Here is a 12754-nt window from a genome sequence, read left to right as displayed (position 1 = left end):
GACAATAGGCCAAATAACCTATTTGGCCAAACACTTTGGCCTAACCTATTTGACCAAGTGACCAGTGCGGTTGAAGGAGAATTTTGGCAAGAATGAAAAACGATACAGAAAGTCAACAAGCAATACTTAGAACTAAACACTTTTGAAACAATAAAATAAAACTGGGCATGTATACATGAAAACCCGAATCGAAGAGCATAACAGAAACTGGACAAAATGTTAACATATTGTTATATTTATAACTTATTTTGATACAATTTGCTTCTTAGTAGCCATTATCTTTCAAATGTTGTATCAGGATTTTATCATAATTTTATCATAAATTGCACAACAGTAGACAATTAAAATAGATGTAGCTAAGTCTCCCAGCCACAGATTCACAATGCTAATATAATTTGAAAAGGTTGTCTAATTTGTAATGTTGTTTGTTTCATGTTCTTTGGCTGATAAATATTTGTGAACATCGCAAGTCTCGCCACCCAGGGCATGGGACTCTTAGGGTCGGCTTACAGGGCTGGTCAAGGACATAAGTAAAACTCGTTCTTGTTCTTTTTGATATATATTCTTTTCGACTTACGGTTGTGTGTCTGTGTGGCGTGTAGTTGCGGCCGGCCGATGCTGGAGCTCTTTGGGATCCCGGATGGGATGAACGATTCGACGGTAGCTCAGAATGCCGTACAGGCAGCGAAAACGGGTGAATTACCAGATTGTGCTCTTTTGACGTCGATTCTCTGGACGAAATCGACGGTGCGGTCCCAACAATGTCCTCGGAGTCTATCCCTGGACTTTCGGGTGTCCCACAATTATAAAAGGCTTTCTGGGGGGTCTCACCAGTACTTCTCAGGCGAACGTTAACGGGTCCTGGTAGTAGGGTTATGGGTTAGGTATGAAATTAGCTACTGGGGTTTGATTGCTAATTTCGGCCTTAATTTATAGCATACCTGATTCCGAATAGTAGGTCAAATCCCCGATATGGGATTACACTCCTTAGCAGCACACATGTTTCACGTAAGTTACTACAACTTGTTTGTGACCAGATTTAGTCACAAACAAGTTACTGCAGCAATTTTTGTCTGACTTGTGCTGCTCGTGCTTGAGCTATAAGCTTTAGACTGTGCTTGGTGGGTTACGGATAACTTGTAAAAACTTCTCTACCTTCTCACTTGGCGCTCTAGATCAGAAAAGACTTAAGCAAAATGCAACCCAGTAGCTCATACCTACTTTTCCCTTTTCCTTTCATATACCGTAGTATTCGTATCGAGTGTGGCAATCCTTTCTATTCCTTCTGGCTCATTATTTTTATATGTAACGTCTAGTTGTGTTCAGTGTAAATGTATTGTGTTTAACAAATTTTGTTCTTTTTTTAGCTTATGAGTGATTTTTTAATTAATTATATCAACAATACTAACATAACAATTCTAACTAATAATTTTCCTAACATTTAGAATTAACAAACTAATAAAATTACCACTTTTTTATTTTTATTATTTAAATAAGCAATAGTTACGTACCGGTAACACGCTTAGAATCATAGGGGCGCAACTGTATTGATCGATTTATCTTAATCGATTTTATGCTGTGTTAATAACTCAATTGTTTCAATAGCTACAACCGTGATTGTTGATTCTGCTGCAACTAGCAACCATCCTTTGTCACACCAAACCATTAAAACTTCGGTCAACTACCGGCAGTTCGCCTCATTATTGAAAATAAAACATCGACCAAGAGAAATCGTTTAATGCAGTTACGCCCCTATGATTGTAAGCGCGAAAAGAATTCTGCCGGTTTTGCCGCATCAAAAAGCCAATTTGTCCCGTTTCCCTAAATACTCACTAATGCAGAAAAACGTACATCGTTCATGACAACTGTCCAATAGAGACTTGCGATCCAACGCCTTCCGGAAGCATAAGCAACTTCGCCTATGTGACCTTCCAACCAGAGGATTCATGCTCCGTCGGAATGCTTTTGCTTTTTCCGGGCCTGTTTTTGCCATCAAAAAACCTCGTTCGACACCGCCGGACAGTGTGGAACGAGGGGAGTTACCAACCGAAGACATATCGCCATTTCGCTGGGGACAACATTTCTTCGCTCCGGCCACCACCCGGTATGATTTATCGGTTATTGGGCGGACGTGGAAGCGTTCCAACTGCAACCGCTACAGGGTCAGCAGTAGGAGCTGCCAGGATGTGTTTGCAACCCCAGTCGTCAATGAATGAGTGCGGCAACGAACGGGGACGGTAAAAAGTTCCTGAGATTTTATTCTTCATCGGTCTTTACGATTTTTAGTGCGATGGGTAGGGTCCTGGTTCAGGATGGATCTGCCCTGGAGCACAGGTAGAACGCTAAGGAGGAAAATGTGATGAAGGGGAGGTCTTTGCGATGCTCGAACAGCAGAAGGCGGGACCAGGTCATGGAGATTTTTATTATCATGTTGCATTAGCGAAAATATGGTTTATGGACATAAAGCTCTCCCGTTTGCAAGCGATTTTCGGTAGAAGGCGATGGGAGAAAAAAATACGCCAAGCACTTTTATGTGCTCCATCAAATAATTTATAACTCTCTGTCCTCGGTAGCATGTGCACCTACTTTGGCGAATTCTACTTCCCCAGGACACCTGCCACTGAAAGTTAATTTCGCTTTGTTGGAATTCTTATAATTCTTCGAACGCACCCCCCTGCCGCTTCCGTGAAGGGTGGCTGTTTGATAGCGGCTAATAACATTGTAAGCTGCGTGATATCACCGCAGAGAAATTTAACTGCTTTTGTGCTGTTCTCGGTGGAATTCTACCTGTTTGCGATGGTGCTTTCCAACAGAAAGAGTTATTTATATCGATTTCGATTTCATCAATTTTTGGTCAATCAATATTTACCACAAACAATCCAGCTTAATTTTGTATGTCGTTGTTCTGTTTCAAATGAGTTTAATTGCTACGTTGAAACAGTTCATCATCGCGACGACAAGGAAATGAATTCAAGTTAAATATTTGAGGGTTTTGTGTCCATCAACTAGAAAGCTGAATGAAACAAAGACCTTTAAGTTAAGTTATACGTCTCGGTGCATTTGATGTCATCAGTTTCAACTGAATTATAAAAGAATCGTATAGATCACAAGAAATGCATTCTCATTTCAACCTACACTGAGGAAACTAGTCGAATGAGCATCATAAGATATTCTTTTGGATTTTTAACATAAGAAAATGTGTTGATTTTTCAGGAATTTTTCTCATGGAATACATTTTATCGATCTTATGGAATATTTAGAAAAAATATATTTTAACAAAATGTAGTCCGTTTCGATTTTCAAAGCCCCTTATTTTTAAATGTTCCAATAATATTGGTCTTACGAAAATCGTCATTTTTATTTTCTTCACGTGAATCTACACTGTTTATGAATATTTATGCATATCTGATGTATTGATTAATAGCTATAGAAAATTATGAATTTCTCCGCAGAATGCTTAAATTAAGTTTTGGTTTTTATTATATTTCTTTCTTAAGTCTGTCTTTCCAGTGGACACAGCATAAAAGGTTCTTAAAAGCAATTTAGCTTCCGTTGCGTTTTTGTAGAATCCGATTATGACTGATGAACACTATATAACCAACAACCTAAATGATAGTTCAGAATCAATCTAAAACCAATTTGCCGAATAAAAGCCGCATGCCATTTTCCCTAGTTGCCCATCCAAAAATGGAAAACATCAACCCACTCACGGTTTTCCCATGACGTTCGAGACTCTTCAAATCCCAATGGGTGGAATTATAAATTATGTCCTGGGCAACCGGTGCCTACTAAACAGGAAATGACAAAAAATCCAAAACCAGTGCCAGATGAAATCATCGCCACCACACCGACCGGGCGGGTCAATCATCAATTTACTCCGGGTGGTAAACATACTCTGCTCTGCACCGAGATCAATTCGATTCCGAACTCCATCAATGTAAGGCAACACACCAACCCCCCCTGCCTTGTCCTGTCTGGCACTCGGGAGGAAAACCGCAAACTATAAACATTGAATATTGCTTTCCATTCAGCCTCGAGATGCACTTCACTGCAGGCTGCCAATATAGATACCGCACGGACACACCGCTGGGTGGATGGCACATGGAAGGAGGACTTTCTGCTACGACCACTCGACAGGTAGTACACGAGAGATGGAACCGGCATCGATCCACACTGGTAAGTGTTGGGCCCGTTGGGGTTCAAAGGCGATTTCAGAACTTGAGCATGCTTTGAGGAAGCTTTTCAAACAGTCGAATGAAGGCGTTGAATTATTAACCAGGGACGCGCTTCAAAAGTCTAACTGAAAAATCACAATTCTGTATTCGTGTTCAGTAAATTGAAGATTTGAAAACAAATTCACTTCACCTCCCATTCCCCTATCAAATTTGTGGTGCAACAGAATACGAGGATGCTCCCGAGAGGCCTCTTGATGAGGAAAGAGCACTTCCCAGCTCAATTTATTAATCAATCGGCTGCTAGCAACGTGGACCTCCATATACAGATGTGCTCGACTTGCGGTTAGCGGCAGTTTAATTGTTATTCAATATGCTTATTAAAAATCGAAACTTACATACATGAGTATTTTTCTCAATGTGTGTAACAGAGAAACTCACTAATCATGTTTTGTAAATTGTAACAATGAAGCGAATAGTGACAATATATCTTATAACGCATATGTAATTTTGACTGCATGGTATGTCGTTTTTCATTATGCGGGAGTGCTTTTACAGAAATATGACTTTATGTGAATGAATGCTTAGAATTGTCGCACACACACTTTCACTCGAACATCACTTACATCATGCCGTCGAAACAGGAAGTAGGTACCTACTGTGGCGCGCATTGTTAATTTTTCCATCAAACAAGGATCACGGTAAAAGTACACTGTCAAACATTTTAGGCTTGAAAATGTTTCGAAACTGTCATAGCATTTTTTCGTCTATTGAGATCCATTACATACAAAGGTGATTGTAAGGGCAAAGACACGGAGCAACTCATAAGCAGGATCAGAAACAGCAATCTGGAAATCGAAATGGCAGATCCGTACAGCGATCATGTCATACCAGTAAGACTAAACTGCGCCCCACGACGAACAACGGGCCATATGCCAATATTCATTAGTCTAAGTTTGAAGACTACACAGTTACCGAATTCGGTAAAATTTTACCGGAATCTCAACAGCAGAACTGTTCGGTAAATAATTTTACTGATTTTCGGTGATTTTGATCTAGGATAGGATGTGCCAATTAGTCATTAAAAATCGTACCGATTTTCTGTCAAAATCGTACCGGTTGCTGATTGGGTGAAAATGACAATTGATTACTTCAATCGGCGGTATCACATTTTCAAAAGGGCAGCTTGTTGTTACCTTGGCAGTGTTGCTGGGTAATTAAATTGATTTTTTTTAAATTCAAAAGTTTGTTTTTTAATTTTTTTTTTTGTAAATTTAATTTATGTTAGGTCGAAAATGGTGTATGCATGATTTTTAAGAGCTATGCTAATTTAAAACACTCGATGAGACGCATTATTGACCAACTTTTTACCCATTCCTTCTTCTGATAGTACGTAGCATCCTTTATTACGAATTATGGAAGAAGAGAACATGAAAACATGATTTTTTCACATATACTATTCGGCGGATTTTGCATAAAAAATATTCGGAAGCACTGGCCACCACCTCGTCAAAGCAATCGACTGAGGAAACAACAAGGCAGTTGCAATTCTATTGTCACATCCTATCCTAGATTTTGATAGTTGAGCAATGGAAAAAATTACAAAAAATCTGTAAAATAATTACCGATCAGATCTGCTGTTGAGATTTCGGTAAAATTTACCGAATACTGTATAATGAGTTAAGTGTGTAAGGACAACTCTTTATATATCATATATCAGATTGAACTGTACTTCTATGTAGTTTGTTTCCCGAGCCAATCTTTTTATTCCAATTTTTTAGTTGCCACCCGTTAAAAGGATCTACCCTGTTTCATAGTTAGCTCTGCTTTATCACGCTCTGTCAAATTATGGATTACCTACACGTAAAAAAATTTAATGTTGTTTATTATTAATATTTCTAATACTTTTTTGCCAAAGCAGGCGCTTAATGACATGTATAAGAAAAAACTTATACATCGCATTAGTCACATACATTCGGAAACTTATACTTTTCATTAACTTATGAATGTTATTAGCTTTTTGATATGGGATCATTCATTAGGTGGCATAATGAAGAGTATAAGTATTTTCAAATGGTTTTTTGCCATAACATATAAGGTTTTTTTTTTACGTGTACTTGTCTGCGAAAAATCAATGAATCATCGAAAATAAGTAGCACGGTTAGGACAAAATCAGAAACCAGAAGTTTTTACACTGCATTTGACCTTCCGTCCCATAAAACTCCTGTAGTCCTTATCGCAATAACCGTTTTGATTCTGTCACCTGGTATCAACTAGGTAAAAGCAGGCTTATATGAGACATCTTGATTGCGATGATCCAGCTCTGAACACGCAAGTGCCAACTATAGCATGGCCTCCCAGACCGGAATGAATCATTTGTTTGAGAAACTGCATACAGATGTGTTCCGTTTTATTTATTTAGCAATCTACAGTATATGTGTCAATTGGTACCACGAAAGTGTTCTGCGAAAAGTCGTTGTAGAGCAGCTGGCGAAAGGTTGAAATCAAATAGATGGAACACTGCGTTGAAATTGGACGACATATATCGAACTGGGTCATGCTGACCATAACGACTGTTTCTAGCATCGAGCTGAATGAAGTCTCTCCTCCTTAGTGTGCGCGTAGGAGCATAAAAATTAATTTTGTTTAGCAATGTTGGAGAGTCTACAGCACCATTGAAAATTTTTGCTACGAATATGGCCTGTGCCACACGGCGTCGAACATCTAAAGTATCCAGCCCAAGCAGCCGGCAGCGGTTTTCATAGGGAGTAAAATGTTGTCCATCACGCCAAGGAAGATTGCGCAAAGCAAAGCGCACGATTTTTTTTTCTGCACAGATTCGATTCTTGAAATCCAGGTGGTTTGATAAGGGCTCCAGACAATAACAGCAAACTCCAGAGTTGATCGTACAAGGGCACAGTAGAGTGAGCGTAGGCAATAGGGGTCACGAAACCCATTGGCAATTTTCATCATAAAGCCAAGTTGTCGATTTGCCTTGGAAATCACTTCATCGTAATGGAAACGAAAAGTTAGTGCGTCGTCAAGTATAACTCCTAAATCCCTGATACGCTGCACTCGCTCAAGAACTGTCCCAGACAACATGTAGTTATAGATAATAGGATTTCGTTTTCTGCTGAACGTTATTATCTGACATTTATGGATACTGAGTGACAAGCAGTTCTGCACGCACCACCCCTCAAAACGGATTAGAAGCATTTGTAGCTGAATGCAGTCATCAAGACAATTAACAACAATGAAGATCTTGGCATCATCAGCATACAAAAGCCTCACTCCAGGTAGCACCAGTGTCACATCGTTGACGAATATCGAAAACAATAGTGGTCCAAGATTACTCCCTTGTGGTACGCCAGATGGAGCGATGAAAGGATCCGAGAGAGATGATCCGACTTTCACACGTAATGTTCTATCCGTCAGGTAAGTTCGAAACCAATCAACGCACACAGTGGAAACGCCTAACCTCGCCAGTTTGCTAAGTAGAATACTATGATCAACACGGTCGAAAGCAGCCCTGAGATCTAAATATATTGCATCCACTTGTCTCCCGGTGTCAAGAGCCTCTATACATGTTGTTGTGAATTCAGTCAAGTTGGTCGCTACCGATCTCTTTGGGAAAAATCCATGCTGATCCGTAGAGATGTACTGCCTACAGCAGGCGAAGAGCGTGTCGTTTACTATGATTTCAAAAACTTTCGAACAAGCAGAGAGAGTTATTCCACGATAGTTGTTCACATCGCATTTGTTTCCTTTCTTATGAATTGGGAAAAGAAATGATGATTTCCAGCGCATGGGGAACGTTCTGGTACGAAGAGAGAGATTGAAAATTTTTGCTAAAGGTTTGATAAAAGCATTCGAACACCGGCGCAGTAAAGCAGCAGGTATCCCATCTGGTCCAGCACAGAACGAAAATTTCAGTTTCCGGATCGCTCGGCACACATCTTCATCACTGATGGAAAAGATGTCTAGGTCCAAATCATTACGAGGGGTGTCACGAGTAGCCTCAATGGCATGATAGGGCAGAGATATGAAATCGTTAAAAGATGTCTTGAACTGTGTAGCAAAGAGTTCGCATTTGTCCGCAGGAGTCTCAGCAGGGACACCATTCAGGTGCATTGACCTAGGAAGACCATCTTCATTCCGTTTGGACCTCACAAATGCCCAGAATTGCTTGGGATTTAATCGAAGATTTCGTTGGGTACGGCTGATGTATCGGGAATACAAAAACTGATTATAGCTTCTGTACGCACTGCTGGCACTGTTGAACTGTTGCTTGTTATATATGGAACGATGATTGCAGTATCTACGAAGTGCAGAGGAACGACGACGTTTCAGTATTCGTAATCTGTGGTTGGACCACGCAGGCTTTCGTGCAGGTCCTACGATCGGAACATGAATGGCAAATGCACGAACAATACTATCGGTGAAAAAATCCACGGCATCGACGTTATTACATGAGTTCATGCAACCCCAATCAACTGCAAGTAGCAGTTCATTTAGCGCGGAATAATCCGCTTTTCGGAAGTCATAACTGCTCGAATCGTGTCCCGATTCGAAGGTAATTGGCGGCACATACGATAACTCCAATGTAAGCGGTGGATGGTTGATATCAACAGGTATTAACGGTTCAAGAGCATGGTGTAGTGCGCAATTCGGATGCACTGAATCGTTTGCCAGTACGAGATCAAGTGTTCGACCATTTGAGTTAGCGATAGAGTTAATCTGTGTAAGTCCATGAAAGTTGAATCCGTCCAACAATGCGCAGCTGGCGCCTGAGAGGCGAGAGCGTTCCAAATCGACCGACGGGTAAGAACTATCAGCTGAAAACCACCGAATCCCAGATTGATTGTAGTCACCGAGCAGCAGGGCCTTGTCGTTAGCTCCAAGAGTAGAAGTAACTGTTTCGATAGATTCTAGATGGCTTTGAATATCGTCAAGATTGCTCATACGATCAGGTGGCAAGTACACAACCCCAATACTGATAATGTATCCAGGCATAATGACTCGAACCCATAACTGTTCAAGAGTGTCACTGACGGCAGCAGATTCACGAACACAATTGAATTTTGACAAGACTGCGATGAGTACACCACCACCACGGGTTTTACGGCTATTCATAGGATTGCGATCAGTTCTGAACACCGAGTAGTGGCACCCAAAAAGCTGTGCTGAGTGTATGGCGTCGTCAAGCAAAGTTTCGGTTAACACAACGACGTCGTAATCTCCTTCATTTGCCGCCAAAAAGAAGTCATCTATTTTGGTGCGAAGTCCGCGAACATTCTGATAATAGATGCTCAAACTCCCGTTGACGTTACTGATGTGAGAGTGCATAGTACTGGAATGTTGGGGTGCGTCAGTTGTAGTAGGAACTGCGTCGAAGTGTGCGGGATCGTTCTGGAATGCGGTCACTCGATTGAGGGCGGGTGTAGAATCTACGCCTGCTTCGGGCGGACATATACTGTTAAAGGCTTTACCTGGACCAGTCAGTCGGTTGAGCTGGTGTCCTGAGTCGAGAAGAGATGGAACAACAGGCGAAGTCGTGCATCCTTCGTCGGGAAGCGGAGATTGACGGAACTGAGCGGGCGATGCACCGGAAGCAGTTGAGTCGTTGTACGCGGGATCATTCTGGAATGCGGTCACTCGATTGAGGGCGGGTGCAGTGTCTTCGTCTGCTTCGGGCGGGCATATACTGTTAAAAGTTTTACCTGGACCAGTCAGTCGGTTGAGCTGGTGTCCTGAGTCGAGAAGAGATGGAACAACATGCGAAATCGTGTATCCTTCGTCGGGGATTGACATCCTTCGTGGAGATTGGCGGAACTGAGCGATCGATGCACCGGAAGCAGTTGTGTCGTTGTACGCGGGATCATTCTGCGGTCGCTCGATTGATGGCGGGTGCAGTATCTTCGTCTGCTTCGGGCGGACATATACTATTTAAAGTTTTACCTGGACCAGTCAGTCGGTTGAGCTGGTGTCCTGAATCCGTTGGTTGCTGCTTTGAGTAGTCCACGAAACTCCTACGTTTCTCCAGTTGTCGCTGATACACCGGGCATACTTCACTCCATGCAGCATGGTTTGTTTCGATTCGCAGTTTCCGCTCAGCGTTCATTTTCTTGCAGTTTGCGCATTCCTTTTTATTTGATTTGCACTCTTGCACTACATGATTCTCACTACATATTGGGCACTTGGGAGATTCTGCCTTACAGTCTTTACTTTTGTGGTTAAATGCACAGCACTTAAAGCATCTAGTCACTTGCAATCCATCAATCACTCGCCATCGATCCCACCCGCAGTTCACCCTTTCTTCTTGCATTACTTTGACGAACGTTTCGGCATACAATTCAATTATTGCGCTCACGCTTTTATCAACACGGTCCGTGAGTTTCAGTAAGTTGATAAAATCGGAACAGTGACAAAATCGAAAATTTTCGTTGACGATATTTTTGCCTAAAATTTGAGTAAAAATGATATATTGCTGGGAAAATGTTAGATTGTAAGGTTCTAAACATTTTTAAATGCTAAGGGACTGTCCATAAACCATGTGAACATGCTAGTGGGAGGCAAAGGTTAGTGAAAAGAGACCAAAGTTATTATACATAGGAAATATATTTTGTTGATAAATGGTGACTGGTTGAGGTTTCTGGCAAGTGAGGAGTGGATTAAGGGAACGTCCATAACTTATATCACGCAAAAATTAACCGTTTCAATTGTCCCACTTTTTGTATGAAATTTCTAAAAAATTGACTTACATATGCAAATTCTCAAATAAACGGTTCAAATGGAGACGGAGGCGCCGCGCATGCAGTGTGTGACCTCTTTGCAATTAGGGGGCTGATGAAATCTCCATCCAAAAGGGTGGGGTGGGAAGCGGAAAGTTAATCTTCATTAAGTAACATCATTCGATTGTCACTGATAAAGGCCACTGCGTGCGAAAAACAAACTATTAGTCTCGATTATGTCGACGTTTGTTGTCTATAGTGCGCACATCTCGATATCTCTCTATCTCGATGTAGGTATTCTGATCATATTTCGTTCAGGAATCTATCTCCCTAAGTCGATGTATTCAAATCTCTAGGCTACTAGACCTTGGGACAATAACAAACACGTCTTAAAGCTTAGTATATAGTTCTAAAGGAAAGTGCTCAAGGAAAACTCGATATAATTACCAAAGTAATTTTGCCAACTGATGAACAAAGTGAAAAAAGTAGGCGAAAAAACTTTTGTTGTGCTCACTCATTCGTCATTTTGGCAAAATGTCATCAAACAGGTAAAAATTGGAAACAATAAATTTAAGTAAAGTTATTTCTACAACTCCATCAAATGCTTCTCTAGGTTTAAATTTTTCAGAAACTGTGCTGAATATGAGGAGCACGTTGTTCTAAATGTGGCCCAATCCATCGAATATACATTCGGAGTTGAATGTTACCGTCAGAGAAGTATTAGTCCTCCTTTGCTGCTGCATCGCAAAGTATACGAATCTTGTACTGCTTCATAGGGTTCGTGACCACACCTAAAAATTAATACTATATTCGACGTGGATCAACTTCTGGAAGCTCTTGACTGGTTGCCGTATGGATGTATCGCTATGTTATGTATTGGACAAGTTATTCGCTCACACTCTTTCCAATGATTATCGCTCTGCATTCTTCGTCATTCCAGGCGCTGAAATTCAAAGCAACCGCTGGCCAATCCGTAGTTTTCCTCGAAATCCGTTTGCATCGATTAACCTCTACGGACGCTTGTGTATTGACAAGTCTTGACGGATTCATAAACTGTCCATCGCAATCGTGACATTATCGCTATCTTTATTTAATTTTTTTATCAACGTGATTATTTATAATTTTCAGTTCTTCATTAGTTGTAGAGGACAAGACTAACGAGGCGCTTGGCCGAGGAGGAAGGCCTAAAACGTAGCTATTCTCAGATTCTATCTAGTAATCTTCCATGGACAATACATATTTCAAAATCACGATGTTATACAAATTAGAATAAACATCATCAAGAACAAAGATGACCAAACTCAAATTTAGACAAATTTAAATAGTATGGAAATTTGTTCAGTGATAAAAGCAGGTTGAATAAAACGAGACGAGCACAAGTAGGTTCTTGAAGTGTAATGTTGCTCTAAAGATAAGACTAATTATTCTGATGAGATCCAGCCGTTCTATTGTCGATTATGGTCGAAAGTAATGCAGATTGTATGCGCTGCTCTTCGGATATGATATATGAGAAATGAGGCAAAGTCCTAGTATTTGCCACTATTGGTTGTTTGGAATGTCCATCGCAAAGATTGATTATCGTTCCCAATGAGAATAGGCCGTATTGCATTTTAAAAAAATCGTCCACCTGAAGGCCTTTCAAGTATGGAAACGCCTGCACAGCCGATGTCGTCTTGATTTGCCCCTTCCATTCCTATAATTTTCAATAGACGTAAGTTTTATGAGTCTCGAATTTTTCGTGCGTAAGCCGAGCCTTTCTTGCTGTTAGACACTGACGCAACCACACCACTTGCCCTATACTTCTAGATAGATTCGCCGGTACTATCGCAGATGGTTTCTGGCAGTTCGGCA

General features: G+C 40.9%; 1 protein-coding gene and 1 long non-coding RNA gene across 4 annotated transcripts in view; both read left to right on the top strand.

The window, feature by feature from the left end:
- LOC134212064 (hemicentin-1-like) overlaps window positions 1-12754 on the top strand; it is a 707443-nt gene that overhangs the window by 329224 nt on the left and 365465 nt on the right. The window lies entirely within an intron of this gene.
- On the top strand, window positions 11302-12720 carry LOC134216169 (uncharacterized). Of its 2 annotated transcripts, XR_009980531.1 has the most exons (5): window positions 11302-11451; window positions 11517-11620; window positions 11680-11776; window positions 11844-11971; window positions 12032-12720. It is a non-coding gene; the product is annotated as an uncharacterized LOC134216169 (long non-coding RNA). The 2 variants fall into 2 exon arrangements; XR_009980530.1 differs by having other exon boundaries at window positions 11302-11620; window positions 12032-12719.

Source organism: Armigeres subalbatus, chromosome 2 (assembly GCF_024139115.2).
Source record: "Armigeres subalbatus isolate Guangzhou_Male chromosome 2, GZ_Asu_2, whole genome shotgun sequence".
Taxonomy (NCBI): Eukaryota; Metazoa; Arthropoda; class Insecta; order Diptera; family Culicidae; genus Armigeres; species Armigeres subalbatus.
This window is presented reverse-complemented; position numbering and strand designations above follow the sequence as displayed.